Source organism: Euprymna scolopes, chromosome 7 (genome assembly GCF_053919585.1).
Source record: "Euprymna scolopes isolate OS-2025 chromosome 7, ASM5391958v1, whole genome shotgun sequence".
NCBI classification, from domain to species: Eukaryota; Metazoa; Mollusca; class Cephalopoda; order Sepiida; family Sepiolidae; genus Euprymna; species Euprymna scolopes.
The window spans coordinates 133,116,103-133,135,342 of record NC_136488.1 but is presented as its reverse complement, the minus strand read 5'-3'; the positions used below and the strand labels follow the sequence as shown (position 1 = coordinate 133,135,342).

At 31.6% G+C, this 19,240-nt stretch overlaps 1 long non-coding RNA gene across 1 annotated transcript; it reads left to right on the top strand.

Annotated features, from left to right (window-relative positions):
- Positions 1 to 2,293: 2,293 nt before the first annotated feature.
- On the top strand, positions 2,294 to 17,270 carry LOC145279955 (uncharacterized). The gene is made up of 2 exons (XR_013868497.1): positions 2,294 to 2,381; positions 12,613 to 17,270. It is a non-coding gene; the product is annotated as an uncharacterized LOC145279955 (long non-coding RNA).
- The last annotated feature ends 1,970 nt before the right edge of the window (positions 17,271 to 19,240 follow it).

Sequence of the window (19,240 nt, the reverse complement as noted above, 5' to 3'; positions counted from 1 at the left end):
GGATAAGGGTTAAAGAGTGTACAGTAGAAATTGGTCAATATAGTAATCATTAGTAATGAAAATTTGGTAAATTTAATAACTTATATGGAACGGCTCATCAAGAACTTATTTACTTTAGACTTGAACACAACCATATTGTAGTCAGCCGGAAAGCAGGAAAACGGAAGACAATTCCACAGGCGTGCAGTTCTAAGAAAGAAGCTTTGTTCATAGAATCTACGTTTAGGTTTAGGCACAGATAAAGAGTGGGGGAAATTATTGATAGTGTTTACAGCTAGACGAGTGTTTCTTGTGAAAGTTTGGCGAGGGGGGACCAAAGATTGAAGCTCAGTTGAACACTTTCCATGAAAATAACGATACATCAGAGACAAACTCGCAACATCTCTTCTGTGAGATAGAGGTTGCAAGGAGGAGAAAAGGACATCTCCTACGAGGCTACGAAGTCTATTTTGAACTCTATCAAGGCAGGACAAAAGAACTTAATAAATCTTATAAAATAGTCCCTCCTAAGACTTTAGATTCCATTAATTCTGAAGCTAAACCTTTACTGACTTCTATGAACATTCATAACTTCACTGAAATAATTTCTCCGGGTACTCCTAGATTCACCCTCAAAGATCATAAACCTAATTTCTATGACAACCTCTCCATCAGATTGATCTGCCCATCTAACTCTGACTTAGGAGTTGTAAGCAAAAATATCTTAGATGGAATCATCCCTTCCATTAAAGAAAAAGTAGGTTTCCCTCTTTGGCTGAATTCAGATTCCGTAATTAATTGGTTTGTTTCCCTTGAAAATAAACACCTCCTTAACTTCATAACATTTGACATCTAAAATTATTATGAATAAATTTCTCCGATCCTTTTAAATAAGGCTCCTATCTTTGCTAAAAGAAATTCTGACTTAACTAATTTAGAAATAAAATTGATTCTCCTAGCGAGAAAGTCCCTTATACAATTTAACAATAAGCTTTGGACTAGAAAGGATACCCCTGGGGTATATGATCTAGATTTATTCAGTATTCTCCATTTAATTGAATATGGAATTTTCTTGTCCTCTAGGCTGTTGATTAATTTAGTTAAGGATGTACTATTATTATCATTGTTTTGAGATCTTTCAGTTCTGAAGGAATGTAGGTGGTTTGAGATTCTTATTTTTATTAAGCTTGATGATGCACCTATATACGTGAATGTCTTCCTTGTTTTATTACTGTTTATTTGTTCATCGGTCCCATTTCTATTGAGCCCTATATTGGGGGGCTGGGCAAAGATGGAGCCTGGGGATTCATAGCCTGGGTTTTGGTTAGTCCTAAACTGGTGTTCACTGGGAATTATATTATTGGATACGTTAGCCTGGCTGTTGTTGTTACTTCTGATAAATGCATTATTTTCACTTTGACTTTCCATGTCTCACTGACTTTAGCAAATAGGGGGCATACCTTTATAACTATTGGCTAATATTTTCTCTCCTCTGATGAGATGGTAGACATCGAAACCCTATAGGTTAAGGAGATTAATTTTCTAAAGCATTCTTTGTCTTGCTTAGAATAATAAAAATTCTTTGATATGAAACTCAACCACTTCATTTCATTTCAATGAGAGTTTTTTTTTTAAATTCATTGAATTACAATTTAATTTATTTGCTCTATCTTGCATATCGAGCAATTCCTGTTTAGATGGGATAACTTATAGAATATTACTGCCAGTAATATTTGTGTAAACCTACAATCTCACGTTTCCATAACAACTGATTGTTAAATAAAAACTTTTCTGAAGTATATATATATATATATATATATATAATATTCAAGTTTTACGATATCTTTTTGTTTATGAATTTGTTAGGTGAAAGTACAGAATAGTTACAAAACACACGCCAGCCTGGTAACATAAGTGCATACGTACCAATATAGTGATTTTTAATATCGTATCCAGCTAAATCCATAACAAACGGCACTTGACTAAATGGTTTATTTTATTGACGCTACACCGTAATCACGTGATTAAAATTTTAGCAGACGAAAAATTGGGAAACAAAAGAGTCAAGAGTTCGACATCGTCCTTAAGTCAGACATTTTACCGTATGTCCACTTGACTGTTTTATAAAATAAGAATGTTATTATAAGATTCATAATGTTGCGTTAAGCGCTAATATTAAGCTGTTATCCAAGACTAATATCCGCGCCAATCTTGTCTAAATGGCACATTGGCTTCAAACTCATCCTGCTACTCTTTCTGTTTCGCATGCACAACTCCCACCACCTCATATTTATATGTATTACTACTAGAGAGATTCTTTCCTTACACGTTTGTTTCTCTCTCTATTTCAAATTATTCTTAATACTTTTAAACAAGCACATATACAAGTACTTATTACTGAGGTATGTAACTATTGATCTAAAGATATTTCAGGGATTTTTTTGTTTTTGTTCTTTTTATATTTTGGAGTTGCGTATACAGAATACGGACTGCGATTTTTTTTCGATGAGATTTTCAAGTTAAATTCATTTATTATTATTATTATTATTATTATTATTATTATTATTTATTAAATTGTTAGGTGAAAGTCCAAAATAGTTACAAAACCCTTTCCTCTCGTCATCTTAAGAATGTGAGGTGCGAGTTTGTATTACTGTACACATAGCTTCGAAAAAGTTGTCAAAAAACAAATATATAACAAATAAATGTTACCAAAGGCAAGATAAGTTACTTTTCTACCTAACTGGATAATTTTTTAGTGTTTTTATTTAATGTAGCATATTTATTCAGCTCGAAAAACATAGTGTTTACCGATGTATTTGAAAATTAAAAATGGCGCCAGACTCTCTGTTGAACACGGTAAGTTTGGGAAAATGAGTTAAAAATAAAGAATGTATATATACAAAATACTGTTAAAAATCCACCGAATATATGTCAGCCTGTGTCACGCCTGTCACGGTAACATTAGTGAGCGAGCGCGAGCGAGTTTCTAACAGTATTTTGTATAGTTTATTATCCAGTTAGGCGAGAGAAGTTACTTTTCTACCTTTGATAAACATTTATTTGTTATTTGTTTTTTGACAACTTTTTCGAATCTGTGTGTATAGTAATACAAACCTGGAGGTGCTTATTCAGAATTGCACCTATGGCGGAAATTAAAAGTAAGGAAAACACACAAAAAAAAGTCTATACAATGTACGTACCAGTCACTAAACGAAGATGACATATTCTAAAAAATCGCGTAATTTGATCAAGTAGGATTTTTTTATATTATTCAAGAAAATCAAATTTTACGACTAAGCAAGTCGTAGTGTTTTGGTCGGTCAAGATGAAATCCAATAAAATAAATAAGAGGGGCAACTTAACTCAAAGTGTCAAGATCAAAAATGAACTTTGTTTAATATAGTTTAATAGCAAAATCGCCAAAAATCTTAAATCTTGATTTTCTTAGTTTTAAAACTAATTACTTGATTGATTTTCTTAATTTTTAGAAATACAGCATATTCGTTTCTTGACGAGTACGTGAAGGATTTTTCAAGCACCGAATATAATGGGTTTTCAAATAATAACGTGGGTTTGTTTTACAATAAACATTGGTACGAAAAAGTGGCCGAAAAATATAGAATTTAGGAAAACTCGTCTCCGGAAAACTCGTCTCCAGAAAACTCGTACCCGGAAAACTCGTCCCCTTTTGCTAAGTCGGAAAACTGGTCCCTTATTGAATAAATATCGATTGAAAGCACATTTTATGACCGTTCTTGAAGAAGATATTGTCTTTAAAAGAGAATACACATCCCATAATATTTTTAAAAAATATTTTTACTCGTTTACTGTTGTTTTAAAAAAAATTAAATTAATTTTTCTAAGATTTCGTTTTCTACCTAGCTTTGAAAGAGTTTATTTAGTTAAAAAAAAATAAAAAAGAAGTAATGTCGAGTGTTACTTATGAATAAAAAATGTCCGACATAAGAGGATCAAGTCTTAGGATATAATTACTCAAAAATAGAAAATTAAAGAAAATGTTAAGGTAGATATAACGAGCCCCCCCCCCAAAAAAAAAGAAAATAAATTTGTATATTTTTAGGTAATAATGCAGTAATGAATGCACATCCCATAATATTTTTTTTAAATATTTTTACATGTTTATTGTTTTAAAAAAATTACATTGATTTTTCTAAGTTTTCGTTTTCTACCTAGCTTTGTAAGTTTTTGGTGTTTAAACTTATTTTAAAGAGTTTATTTAGTTAAAAAGAAATAACAAGTAATATCGCACTCGACATTACTTAGTAAATAATTTTGAACAAAAAAATGTCCGAAAAATAAAGAAAATACTGAGGTAGATATAGTTTTAAAACGAGCCTTCCCCACCTCAAAAAGAAAATGAATTTGTATATTTTTAAGTACTGCACAGTGCACAACTGCGCAAGTGCCCTCGAAATGACTTTAAAACGATAAGCTTCCCTCCCCATGTTAAGAATGGCTTTCGAAATTATTTTAGCGCGATACCAAAATTACATAAGACCGTGTTTTCTTTTTTGTTGTTTTGTAATAATACAAGAATTTTTTAACCTAAATTAATTCTTCTAAATAAAATAATTGCTTTCTTTGATAACGTGTTTTCTTTCTTTATTTTTGTTTCGTAATGACAGAAAAAGTGTTAAAACTAGAGTATTTTTTTAAATAAATATTTGGTTTCGTTTTTCGTATCTTAACTCCCTGATCAAGTTTTTTTTTGGGGGGGGGGTACTTGTACAGTTTAATCAAGACATTAAAAAATGAAAATATCGAAAAAAAAAAATAGGTTATATTGTACGTATCCGTTTTGGATTGAAGATCTCCAAAAAAAAATTTCACTTATTTGATAGTTTTTTTTTTTTTTATTATTTATTTATTTTTTTTTACAGCGAAAAAAAACGTTTTTATGAGAGCGCATTGAAGTCAGCCATTATGGAATTTGTTAAACACGCCATGGGGAGATAACTCCAGTTAAAGCGCCGACATGCACCATTTTTAATTCTAGTTTTTCTTCCTAAAAATCGAACCATTTGCTCAGTATTATAACAAATGGTTTTTTCGCTGTAAAAAATTGAGTGAATTTTTTTTTTTTTTTTCGGAGAACTTCGTTCCATAACGGATACGTGCAATATAACCTTTTTTCGATGTTTTCATTTTTTAATGTCTTGATTAAACTGTACAAGTACCGTCGTTTTAAGCAAAAAGTTTAAAAAAAAAAAAAAATCTTCAAGAATTCTTATTGCATTACTGTCATTGAACAACTTTTTTGGTTTCATGTTGAAGAGCGCAGAACAGGTGGAGACAATGCAGTTTTAGAACCGGGAGAATCGAAAATGTCAACAATAACACAATAACACCAAAAAAATGTTAATTATGTAAACATTTATTGGAGTAAAATAAAAATTTTAAAATTCTAATATCATAAAATATAAATTTTTAAGTTATTTTTACACAAAAATTCTGAAATGAATGAGAGTTATCAAAGTGTATGATTTCTTAAAATTATAGTTATAAACAGTCATTAATGGAATGCGTTTTGCGAAAACATTTTTTAAGAACATTTTAATAATAACACAAAATAGAAGTTTTTTTAATTTTTTCTTTTACACAAAAATTCTGAAATGTTATCTGAACATTTATTATTATTTATTCATTTATTTGCGGACTATTATCCTCATAAAGATTTTTCAAAATTCAGTTGTTTTTTAAAATAATAGTTGCTGTTTTACGACGTTTCGGCCAACTATTCCTCTGGCTTTCATCAGGTTGTTAAACATGACGGGATAGGAATGCTGAATATTTTAACTGTATTTTCAGTAATTACTGCCTTCCATAGTTGTCGTCTCAACACGTTTTGGCCAACTAATCGTCTGGCCAGCTTTGGGTAGGATTAAAACTGCTATCTTCAGGCAATGCTCACCTGGAACTATAGAGATTCAACATATCAACTGCCAGTGCACTGCACCACTAGGTGTATCAGAAGCCGCCATTGGAAACCAGTGAATAAACATCTGATTATATGAAAATGTAATTTCAAACTAATTTTTTTTTTTCGATAAAATGAGGAAAGACCAAATTTTAAAATAATGAAAGGTTTAATCGAAAAAAATACAATTTTATTTTCATCGGTTTTCTTTCGAAAAGATTTCACGAAATTCAACTGAAACCAAATCTAAAAAATATATATAAATGCCAAAAAATCACTTACCTATAAAATAAAAACTAAGGAATGGGTGCTTCCATTCTTCATTTATAAGAATTCTCCATATTTATATTTTATATTCCATGTATTTTTAAATAAAAGGATTTTTTTAAAGCAAGGGTCCCAGAAAATCGCATTTTCGCAACTCGTGCTTAAAGCCGTGTAGCTTCGAATTTTCAGTTTATCAAATACGGATGTCTCAAAGGGACATAACTATTTCCAAAACGTAAAAACAACACATGCATCCTTCTCTCCCTTTTGTATTTTTGACATATTTCATTTCAACTACAAAGAAATCAGTTTGTGCTTCCATATTTGCAAAATATGAACATTTCATTCATGGATTTTGGCCGATTACAAAAAATTCACTACACCAAATTTTCATTTTCTTTTTTATTCTCTTAAAGAAATGCATTAATTTTTTATTTAATATATTTTAATTCTTCTTTATTGAGAGAATTTTTTTTAAATATCTAAAAAAAAAAGAAAACATTGAATGAAATAGAGAAAATTGTCGTAAACGTCCAATATTTACTTGACAATATTTACTTAACATGAGCTTCCACTTTACAAAAAAAAAAAATCAACGTGGCTTTTAAAAAAAGAAAGGTTTTACACTTTGGACTTTACAGGTAAATTTCCAAAAAACATTTCTTTTTTTGTTTTGAATTAGAATATTTTATTTATTGATCTTTTATCTTCAATTAGTGATATAGAAAACTTTGGTGAGTAAATTAATTATTTAAATTTTAATAGACATTTCAAAATGAGGGGGTGTGAATTTAAAAAAAAAACTTTTGTCTAAAATATTATATTTGGTTTATTAGAAAGAACATAAAATTTCACATAAACCCTGAAAATAGCGTAAAAATTGAACCAATAGAAAAAATTTTGATAGATTTTTTGAAGTTTAAAAATTTTTAAATATTTAACTCGTAAAATTCAATTGATTTCATTACGTAAAAAACATGGTTGCATGAACACACACAGGTAATTTGTAAACACGGTTTTTTAAAAAATAAAAAATAATATTTCTATTATTTTTTAAAGAACTTTAATAGTTTATTTTGGAAGTATATTGCATAAAGAAAATAAACAACCCACTTTAAAAGGAGAAATTATGAGTTTTTTTATATTTTATTCACAGTTTTGTGTTAGGGGTGTCAAAAATTCTGATACATCTAGTGCGCCGTGTTACAGGCCCCAAAAGGTGATCATGGTTGGATATTTTGGTCTTATAAACCCAAGTTTTTTTTTTTGTTTTGTTTGTTTTTTTTTGTCTGATCTTTCTTTGTCGGAAAATTTATTGAATTAAAATGAAATAAAGAAAATTCGGTATTTGTGCATTACTTGGACAGAATAGTGAGAGTGCCTATAGAAGAGGCAGACAAATGCAATGTCAGGATCGAATCGAAAATAAATGCGTTTTTTTGTTTGTTTGTTTTTTTGGGTTTTTTATTAATGCATGTTGTGGGGGGATTTTTTTGTTGTTGTTTTTTTTGTGTTTTTTAGAAAGTTTGGGTCCATGTCAAGTTTCTTTCCAACTATCCAAAAAACTTTATAATGACGAATTTTATATGTTTTTGGTGGTGCTGAAACCGAATATCACATTTAAATTTGGGACAACTAAATAGTTTTCATGATATGAAGAAATTACTTTTTCAAAATGTGGGGGATTAATTGCCTATAAAAATTTAACGTAAAATGAGCAGTCATTTTCTGGCCACCTATTAATATCTTCATATCATAAAACAAATTTAACTGTGATATTCGTTTTAGCACCCCCGAAAACCAGCGCTGTTTTTTTTCTAAGAGATTAGTTCCTTTTTTTTTTTTTTTTCAAGACGCTAAATAATGTTCTCAGCAAGTTTACACGAGCGGTTTACAAAAACATACTTTTGTTTTTTGTTCTTTTTTTTCATTACAGAACTTGTATAGTTTTTAACAAGTGCTTCTGCAGTTTAATATTTCACAAAAATTCTGCTTACATTATCGGGGGGGGGGGACCTAATGTAAACAAAATTTTTGTGAAATATCAAACGGTTCTTCTGCTCGGTTAATGTCGGCACATTACAGAAAAAAAATGTTAATTAAACCACAAAAGTACTTGTTAAAAGCTATACAAGTTCTATAATTGAACCCCCTAAAAAAAAGCGAAAACCGAAGGCATACCGCTCATGTAGGTGTATCAGAAGCAGCCATTAAAAATGATGTCATAAGAACTTTAATAATTCAACTTACTATCTTTCGAAGCTTATAACTACTTGAAAAATGTAATTCAAACCCTATTTTTTTTCAATTAAAGGAGCAAAGACCAAATTTTAAAAAATAACAGGTTTAATAGCAAATGATGCAATATTTGTTTTTTAAAATCGATTTTCTTTAAAAAGATTTCAAGAAAATCAACAAAATTTTACTTACTTCGACTATAAAAAATATATATAAATTCCAAAAAATCACTTACCTATAAAAATACTATTCAATGGGTACTTCAATTCTTCATTGTTAAGAATTTATCCATATTTATATTTTATATTCCATGTCCTTTTTAAATTAAATATTTTTTTTAAGCAAGTATTCAAAAGAACATGCGATCAGATGTGTTTCACAGTTGAAATAAAGGGAGACAAATAGCTGCTTTTCTTTGCATTGAATCTTCGGTGGCGCTAAGCATCACAATCTCTCTTTCTATTGCGTGCTGTAAACCAAAATTAATATTTTGGGGCCACCGTACTTGAAAACTGGACACATTCACTTAATAGTTTTTACCGTTTAAAAACAAACCCACTCTGCCGATTTTTTTTTATTCTCTTAATGAAATACACGAGTGTTTAAATAACATATTTTATTTCTACTTTATCGAGAGAATTTTTTTCTTTTAATATCTAAAAAACAGAAAACATTGAATGAAATAGAAAAAATTGTCGTCAGCATCCGATATTTACTTGACTATATAAGCATCACATAAGCTTTCATTTAAAAAAAAATCTACGTGGTTAAAAAAGGTTTTACACTTTGGACTTTACAGGTAAATCTCCCAAAAAACACTTCTTTTTTGTTTTAAATTAAAATATTTTATTTATTGATCTTTTATCTTCAATTTGTGATATATAAAACTTTGGTGCGTAAATTATTTACTTTTTAATAGACATTTCAAAATGGGGGGAGGGGAATTTAAAAAAACGTTTGTCTAAAATATTATATTCAGTTTATTGGAAAGAGCATTACATTTTACATTGACCCTGAAAATATCGTAAATAGATTACTGGAGTGCCTTTAGCTATAATCGAAACCGAAACCAAAATTATGAAGAATTCTTGGGTTTGTATTACTGTACACAGAGATTCGAAAAAGTTGTCAAAAAAACAAATATATAACAAATAAATGTTATCAAAGGCAAGATAAGTTACTTTTCTACCTAACTGGATATATTTTTCGTGTTTTTATTCAATGTAACATGTTTATTCAGCTCGAAAAGCATACAGTGTTTACCGATGTATTGGAAAATTCAAAATGGCGCCCGACACTCTCTTAAACACGGTAAGTTCGGGAAAAGATGTTATAAATAATAAACTAGACAAAATACTGTTAGAAATTCGCTCAATATATATTACCGTGACATAGATTGACATATATTCGGTGTTTTTTTATAGTATTTTGTCTAGTTTATTATTTATAACACCTTTTCTCGAACTTACCGTGTTTAAGACAGAGTCGGCCGCCATTTTGAATTGTTCAATACATCGGTAAACACTGTATGTTTTTCGAGCTGAATAAATATATTACATTGAATAAAAACACAAAAAAATATATCCAGTTTGGTAGAAAAGTAACTTATCTTGCCTTTGATAATATTTATTTGTTATATATTTGTTTTTTGACAACTTTTTCGAATCTATGTGTACAGTAATACAAACCCGTATTTTCTGTTAATATTTCTGTGGAAATATGATTTTTTTTTTTCAATTATATTTCGATTTTTATACATACAAATCCTTAATTTAATAAACTCACTGTGATTAAAGAGCATATAACAAATAAATGACAAAAGTCTATATTCCAAATTTCATGATGTTGACCATTTTACAATTTATTCCTTTAATTACGTTAGCATTTACAATTCTTGACAGCAACTGTTTCGAAACGCAAAATCATTCATTTAATTATTTTATCAATCGATGAATTTATTTTGCCCTTAACTCATCAGAAGAAGTAGCAACTATCAATCCACCACAAGAAAAAATAGTGTAATGTAAGCTAAAAATAAGGTAATTTCAATTTCTCTTCCAATTTTTGGATTTTGTATTTATGCCCAAATGTATTTTATTTTCTGCCTATGTCAAATGATTGGCTGAGAACTGGTTGAGTCCTGTCTGTCAGTAGATGGTAATCCAATGGTAGGATTTTGAGTGTGCAATCCATGAGAAACTACTAAAGCTTTTCCTCTCTTATTGAAAAATCCTTTCATTGCTTACTGGTGAACGAATCAATGTTTATTTATATCTGAGCTTTCAACAGGACCTTAAATGTTTTTATTAATGGAAGTTAACAATTCAGTTAAGAACACAAGAATATCAATTTCTCGATATTCTGCATATAAATGAAACAGCAAAAGTACAAAATATGAAAATTATGTAATTACTGTGAATACATCCAGGTTCCTCCACACAAGAATATGATTAGCTGATGTAAACTATGAATACAGACGGGTATGGCAGCCTGAGAAAGATGTTGAAAGATATGCTGAAATCTTAAAGCTTAAGCATCATACCAGCTTCAGCTAGAAACAATTGTTCATTAATTTGACTTACAATTATTTACATTATTATTTGATTACAGTAGCCAAGATCACTCATCTACATCAAACGAATATATACTTTTTTCAAGACATATCAGACAAGTTTATTTTTATTTTATTTCCTTTCGTTTCCATTCATACGCATCAATTAATGAACAAAATTACCCGATGAAAAGTTGTTTTAAATAAAGAATGTTATTTTATGTAAAAAGGAAAACTTTTTCCAATGAAGAAAAATATGTTGATGCTTAAGTAAAAAGAAAATTAATTATTTATTTGGACAAATAGATATGCAGATTTGTTTACTTAATTTATGTATATTAAGTCCAACTTATATTTAAATATATTTTTAAAAAATTATTTAATGTAGAAAATGATCAATTTAAAACCAATTTTCGTCAATGTGATTTAATGGTTTTATTTAGAACTAGCGGGGCTGCCCGACGTTGCTCAGGACTGTATAAACAATGAGAAAATTAAAGTTGATTCTGAATATAAGTGTTATTCTTTGGGGAGAGGAATTTTTAATGTGTATGTATCATTTGCTATTTCGAGCAAAAGAATATTTTACCTACCCTAGGACGGCTATTACACATGTATCAAATAATTGTACCTTCGCTAGGACAGGTAATTTACAGAATATATGAAATGATTTTACCTTTTTGGGACGGATAATTTACAAGATATTAGAATTTTATTTGTATCATAGATTTCTGATGTAATGTGGGTACCATCGCATGAACAAACAAAAGGGAAAGAAATAAAAATCTGACTCAATATTTTTTAAGTGCAAATGAAATACCGTTATTCGTGGTTCTTCCAAAACAATGCATTTCATTATATTGCCAAAGTCTTTTTTATCTCCTTGTCACCTCGTGCTTTCTCGCCCTCATGTTTATACATTCATCTTCGCTTTTATACACTTTGCTTCTCTTCTTTTTTTTTTGCTCAACTATATACTGCCCTTTTTTTCATAGTACCTCGTATTACAAGCCTGTGCACACTTGCTAATTTGCATACGTGCTTTAACAACTGCTGTTGCTAATATTTTCTCACACTTGCTCATACGTGCTCTGTTACACTGAAAAAATCTGTAAAATTATAAAAATGCATAAAAACAAACAAATGAAAAACAAATAAGTTTTTAATACAAAAAAAATCATATGAAGATAGTTATTCCCATTTTCCCCATGAACTCACTAGAATTTTAAAAATAAATACAATAGTTAAATTATAAAAGAATATACAAAAGCTACTTTTAATTATTATTTATATAATCTCTCCCTTATTTGCAGATTTAAGCTCTTTCATAACAGGAATCTTTTCAAATTCAAAAAATAAAAAAAAACTCTTTTTCTGTAAAGCGTATTTGTTAATATTCTACAGAAGGTCCACAGGAAACAAGAGAAATCCTATTCAATTAAATGAAAAAAGACTAATGTAGAGAATAATTAAAAATTAATTTTTGTCAATATTGATTAAGTGGTTTTATTCAGAATTGGAAACAAATTTGTACCAGAATTTCTGAAAAATCTTTAAAAATATAACAAACATAAATTATAATAAAATACAAAAATTCTTCTAATTATTATTTATATAATCTCTTGTTTATTTGCAGATTTCACTATCTCATCAAAGGAATCTTTTCAAATTCAAAAAAAACGAAAAATGAACTCTTTTTCTATTAAGCTTGTTCTATAAAAGGAATCTTTTCAAATTCAAAACAGAAGAAAAAACTTTTTTAATCTAAAGATTATTGTTTAGTATTTTAGAGAAGTCCAGACATGCATAGACCTTCTGAGAATGCATCACTTTCTTGCAAAGTGTGTAAATCTATATTTTCCGATAAACAAGCCTTCACAAAACACATGCAAGTGCACAAAAAACAAGAAAAATCTTATTCATGTCAAGTTTGTGGGAAAGAATTTTCACAGAACTTTTATCTAACGAGACACATGCGGACACACACTGGAGAGAAACCATATTCTTGTGCAGTTTGTGGTAAAGACTTCTCCCTGACATCGTCGTTGAGGGTGCATATGCGAACACACACAGGAGAGAAACCATATTCTTGTCACGTTTGCAGTTGTGCATTTTCACGAAAACATCACCTGAAAGTCCACATAGAAAAGCACTCGAGTGAGAAACCATATTCTTGTGGTGTTTGTGGAACCGCGTTTTCACACAAAGACACTTTGAAGTCACACATGCGCACACACACGGGGGTTAAACCATATTTCTGTGAAGTCTGTGGACGAGGATTTTCACAGAACCCGAATCTGAAGTCGCATATGCGAATACACACAGGAGAGAAACCACATACATGTGAAGTTTGTGATTGTTCATTTTCACGGAAAGATCTCTTGAAAATTCATTTACAGAAACACACAGGAGTCAAACCATATTCGTGTCAAATCTGTGGGAAAAAATTTTCACAAAATTCTCATCTGAAGACACATATACGAACACACACAGAATAGAGTGCCTACAATCTGAGACAAGATCGCCAACAAGACTCAAACAGAAGAGTCAATCACCTGCTCTTTGTGCACGCCCTCAAGCTGTATGCCAAACATATGTGAATACATACTGGAGATAAAACACATTCTTGTGAAGTATGTGGCTCTTCCTTTTCAAGGAAAGAACATATGTTGTGATATATGTAAACACATACTGGAAAAAGAACAAGTAAGGTGCAGGAGGAAGTGTTTAGGCACCAAATACCAGTTACTAATCAATAAGATCATCCTTAAGGATTGTAAGAATAGACAAAGAACCATAACTATTGTATGAATTGATTTCTAAAAGGTTTATGATAGTGTTCTCCATATGTGGCTACAGCAATACCTAGGTTTGTAGGAAATTCATCCAGTAATCAAAGAGACCATAGCTGTTCATATAAAAATGTGGCAAACGACCGTGAAATTAAGCCACACTAATGTAACTGTAAAAATCTCTATCATCAGAATGAGAAGAGGAATTTTCCAAAGGAATAGCCTACCTTTTTTACTCTTCTGCCTGGCAATAGATCGTTAAGCAAGTTACTCAAAAAACGGAGTGCCTGCAATCTTCAGGGACGACCTCAAGCTGTATTACAACGCAGACAACTGACTTAAGTCGACTCTTACAGGTCATACATAACCTCTTCAGAGATATTAGAATGAAGTTTAATTTGGACAAATGTGGCAAGCTGGAAAGAAAATCCAAGTGGAAAACATACAGCTGGATGAAAATACTGACATCAACGACATAGAACAAGAGGGAAAATAACAAATATCTTGACACAAAAGAGAACGATTCAATTCATCATGACAAGATAAGAGAAAAATTGGAAGAGAATATGTACACCGTGTAAGGGAAAATTTGTAAAACACCATACAAACAAAAACAAGGTAACTGCAATTAACCTGTAATAGAAATTCATCACTCTCACAAACGACCTCGTGTTTGCTTAGCCTGTAAAATGCCAGCAGGAAAAAAAAATAACTGGAAGAATGGACCAACCAACAGCAAGCCAAGTATTTCCTGGATGAATTCACTCAGGACTATATAGATAAAGAAGGCCTTATAGACTGGCTGTAAAGAGGATCGCTTCACTAGGACCAGGAGAGAATTATAATGGCTGCCCAAGATCAAAGCTTGATAACCAATGCTTTTAAGAAAATGAGTGGTCTAAGCAATGAGAGCAAATGCAGATTCTGCCACGCAGAAGTAGAGAGTGTGAGCCACCTGTCATTCAACTGCAAGATTTTGCTGGGCGATGGTTACTATACAACCGGACACAATGGAATGTGTAAATATTTCCACTGAACGATCAGTAAAAAGTTGAATATCGAATACAGCAGTAAATCCTAGGAACATATACCAGAAAGAACAGTTGGAAATAAGTCACACACCATCCACGCTGAATGTCCAATTCCTACAGCTATGTACCTAGAAAATGGAGCCATAAAACCTGACATACTGATATGGGAGAAGAAGGAGAATATTTGCCGAACCAGGTACAAAGGAGAATTTTTAAAAGTTACATTTAAAGGGATTGTTAGAATTCTAAAAAGATCTTTTAGTTAGAGTCTCTGAAATAGCAGGTAACTGACTGACATCCGGTATTGTTAGATATTGACCGGGCAATGCTGAAACGTGTGCTAGTCAACAATTATTGATTATTCAAGCGAAAAAGTTTTGTCAGCTAAAATATGTTTTAGAATAATCAAAATATTTAGAATTATTTATAATTAAATTTACATATAAACACAATGAACTCTACGCTAGATAAACATACATTATATAGATGACTGACACGTATATACAAACTGTATACACACATTTGAAAAAACATTTTATATAGGTAATACATGAATTTAGACACACATATATATATATATAGAAGACATGTTTACATTATCCCTCTCCCGACAGTAGGATGCTTCATCTCCACTAAAAACGAAAATAAAAGTTAAAATGCAGATAGAAGCGATACTCTTGTGAAGTTTAATTTTCTGCCTTTTCATAAAGAACCATAAAGAAACCATAGGAAAAAAATCATGTACCATCCACTATAAATATAGCATACCTATGACTACATAATTAGAAAATGCAGCTGTTAAAACTGACATAATGATATGGGACACGATGGAGAGAGGAGGAAAACAAAAAGGACAACCTGGAATGAGGACATTTTCTTTTGCAAGTAAACCGTGACCAAATATTCAGAATAACAGTATCCAAAGCTCAAATAAGATCCCTTTTGGAAATGCTACCCCATGACGCCATGACGGCTTATATAAGGAATAAGGCACCTGCTCTGGGTGATTTTACCTCTAATAGCAGCACTAAACTAAATACTCCACTAGACTAGATGAATTATTGTCCTGAAATCAGATATAACTAAGAAACCACAAGAAAGATATACTATAACATAGTTAACTGGCTCATCAGGAGACTTTAATCAAACGCTCGAATATCTATTATCTTATGTCGAAATTAAGTGCTTACCCCAGGCAGGGGTCCCTTGATTTCTGAGAACTTCGATTGCATGAAACAAGGGCAGTTGAAGATGCGATCATTACTGTGCTATGGCTGCCAGAATGAAAACGAACTACGTTATGGATTTTTTCCATACAGATTACAGAGTTTAACATACAGTTTCCCAACTTGAAAAAGATACAATTGAACAAGGTTGGATGTAACATCGATCAAAACAATTGGAGAATAACATAAAAGAAGGATAGTAATCCACATAATTCAAACGTTCTTCATCACCTAATTATTCTTTTGTTAATTTATTACCTTTTGATCTGAATATCCAACTATCTAATATGTATATTAAAAATATTGAACCTGCGATCTTCCTCTGTTATATCTCTTCACTAAGCATACAATAATATTGTTTGGAATCACATTCTTTTGAATTATATCAAACTAGCAGGACTTGTTAACCGGCGTTTCCCCCCCCCCCCGCATAAAAAATTCAAATACGGCTGTTATTTTTGTTGTTAGACAAATATTAAATTACTAAGGTCTGTACTGCCAAAATAGCCTAATCAGTTGTTTAATTTTTTTAATAAGTGCAATAGTAATATGCACGTTGAACACTCGCCACAGCTTTAAATCCCCACACTTCCGTTTGTAACACTATGCAACTGTAATTTAAAATTATCATCCTAAATTTTTTTACCATTTAAAAGAAGAAGGTTTAAAGTCTAACGTAAATAAGTTCTTGATGAGCCGTTCCATATAAGTTATCAAATTTAACAAATTTTCATTACTAATGATTATTATATTGTCCAATTTCTACTGTACACTCTTTAACCCTTATCCTTGAGTGGCCTCTTGGCCTTGATAATGTGTTGATACCTATGAAAAAAAAAAAAAGAAAAAGTCCAATGTGAACAAGTTCTAATTGAATCGTCCCCCTAAGTAATCCAAGTTACAAAATTCCCACTGTTTACTATGCTAAAATCACAATGACTAATGTATACCTATTAACCCTTATCCTTGAGTGGCCTCTGGGCCTTGATAAGCGGTGACACCCATGTAAAAAAATAAATAAATAAATAAACTGCTAATAATTTTTACAAATTTTTTACAGCATACAAAAATAATGTAAATGCGAGACAAAAATCGTTCCTATGTAGTGATGTTTGTGAAGCTGTAGACATGCTCATGTTTAAGAAATCTAGAAAAAAAATCAAATAATAGTCATATTATCCTGTAATTTTCAATATTTATTCATTATTAAATAAACTCGGTACTTCTGCAGTTTAAGATAAAAAATCTCGGACCCACCAAAATTCAGGCTACAATGCTGGGGTCATAGGAATAAAAAGATCATCTGTAAGTCTCTTATTAAAAAATAATAATAAAAAAAACGGGAGATTTATAAGAATTCAGTAAAAGATAGCAAACGGGAAAATAACTTTTTAAGGATAAGTTTATAAAAAAGGAAATTTATATTCTAAGAAATGAAAAGGGAACAGTATAGGGGATTTATGCCTATTGTTTTCATTTTCGACTACTTTTTTGTTGAAAAAATATTTTTTAAATGTATTAAGAAAACGCAACTTTGATGAATTATAAGATAAGAAAAATGCTTCTATTAAAAGATGTGATTATTAAATGCTTTTATTAAAAAATGCGATTATTAAAAAATACTATTAAAAAAATGCGACGGTAAATGTAGTGGGGTTGTAATATGTACAGGGTGGAATGATAAAATTGTCGGCCTAGAAAAGACGTTTCCATTTCTGTTTTATGAAAACCGGTTTTCTTTTTTTGTTGCAGGGCATCTACTAGTTGGCCAGTTGTGTACGAATCTCAAAAGCGATAGGAGACTTCTATCATGTCTGAAAGTGACATAATATTCTATATGTGAAAATGGAAATGCAACGCTGTAAAACTGATGCTCTCTACCGATCAAAGTTATGACAACCAGACAACTGCCAGCACCCTCAAAATGCAAATTCGAACGGTTTAATGCTTGGGGGCATAGCTCAATGCATCGGACAACTGTTTGGGGGGGGGAGTGGAAGCCCAAGCCTAAGGACACCACCAGGAAGACCCGAGCCAAGGAGTTCATCGAAAGGGTTCAGGCAATCATTGATTGCTTGGAACAGCGGCTTATTCGGCAAATTGACAGAGATTTAGGCATCTCACACACAACTGTGAATGCATATGGGAAAGAGGACTTGAATTGCAAGTCCTACAGGCACCAGACAAGCCAGATCTTGACTGAGAAGACAAGAACCTCAGACTAATCAAGTCCGTCAGGTTGCTCAACAAACTGAAGCATCCCAAGAAGCCAAACATGCTCCGGTTCTTTGTAGACAAAAAGAACTTCTGCCAAGACCAGGTGCACAACAGCCGGAATCATTGCTGGATTGCCATGAATACAAGGGACGTGCACACGGTAATGGAAACACAGTTTCCAGCTACGGTTATGGCCTTTGGCATGGTTTCAAGTGAGTGCCACATCATGCCTCCTCACATCTTTGAAGTCAGCTTGAAACTCAACACCAAAATGTACCTGGGTGTGTGTGAAGAGTGTGGTGATCCCCTGGTGCAATCAAGTGGCCACTGACAGACCCTGCAGGAATGGGCAGGAAGTTGCTGGAGTGAGCTGGAAGCGCTGGAGACTGGGAGTGAAGTTCTCTGCTGGTGGGTCTCAGGAGGCAAGCAATAGTGAATCGCATTAGTAGAAAAACTTATTAACCCTGATAAGGACTGGTTGTTTAGCCCTGATAAGGGCTGTTTTGAACTGCTGATGAGACGGCTGCCGCTGCTGGTGCTGGGAATTCTTCGGTTCGTGGAATTCAGTCAATGTGACTGGTAGCATCAGTCGTCGCTTCAGGAGCCTCCTTCTACTCCCTCAGCCAAGTTGCCTTTATTTATCATAAAAATTATATTACATTTCTTAAGGCATACAACAAGTGCCAAGCAGGTGTTATATAACGAAAAATGCTACAACTTTATGATTGGGCATGAAGCCCGAAGGGAATGGGGGGAGGTAGGGGTGTCGAAAGTCGTCCGCTGGTCTATTCTCTAAGACTAGTTGCAATCGCCACAATACCGCATTCACTCTATGAACTTAAGCTATTTGAAATTTACCCATATGAGATGAAAATGATATATTTACAATATTTACAATGCTAATATATCTATATATGTTAACGTATATATATTAGGGATTTTTTTCCTCTCAAAAAACGGGTGATATGTATGATATATGAAATGATGAGTTTGTGATG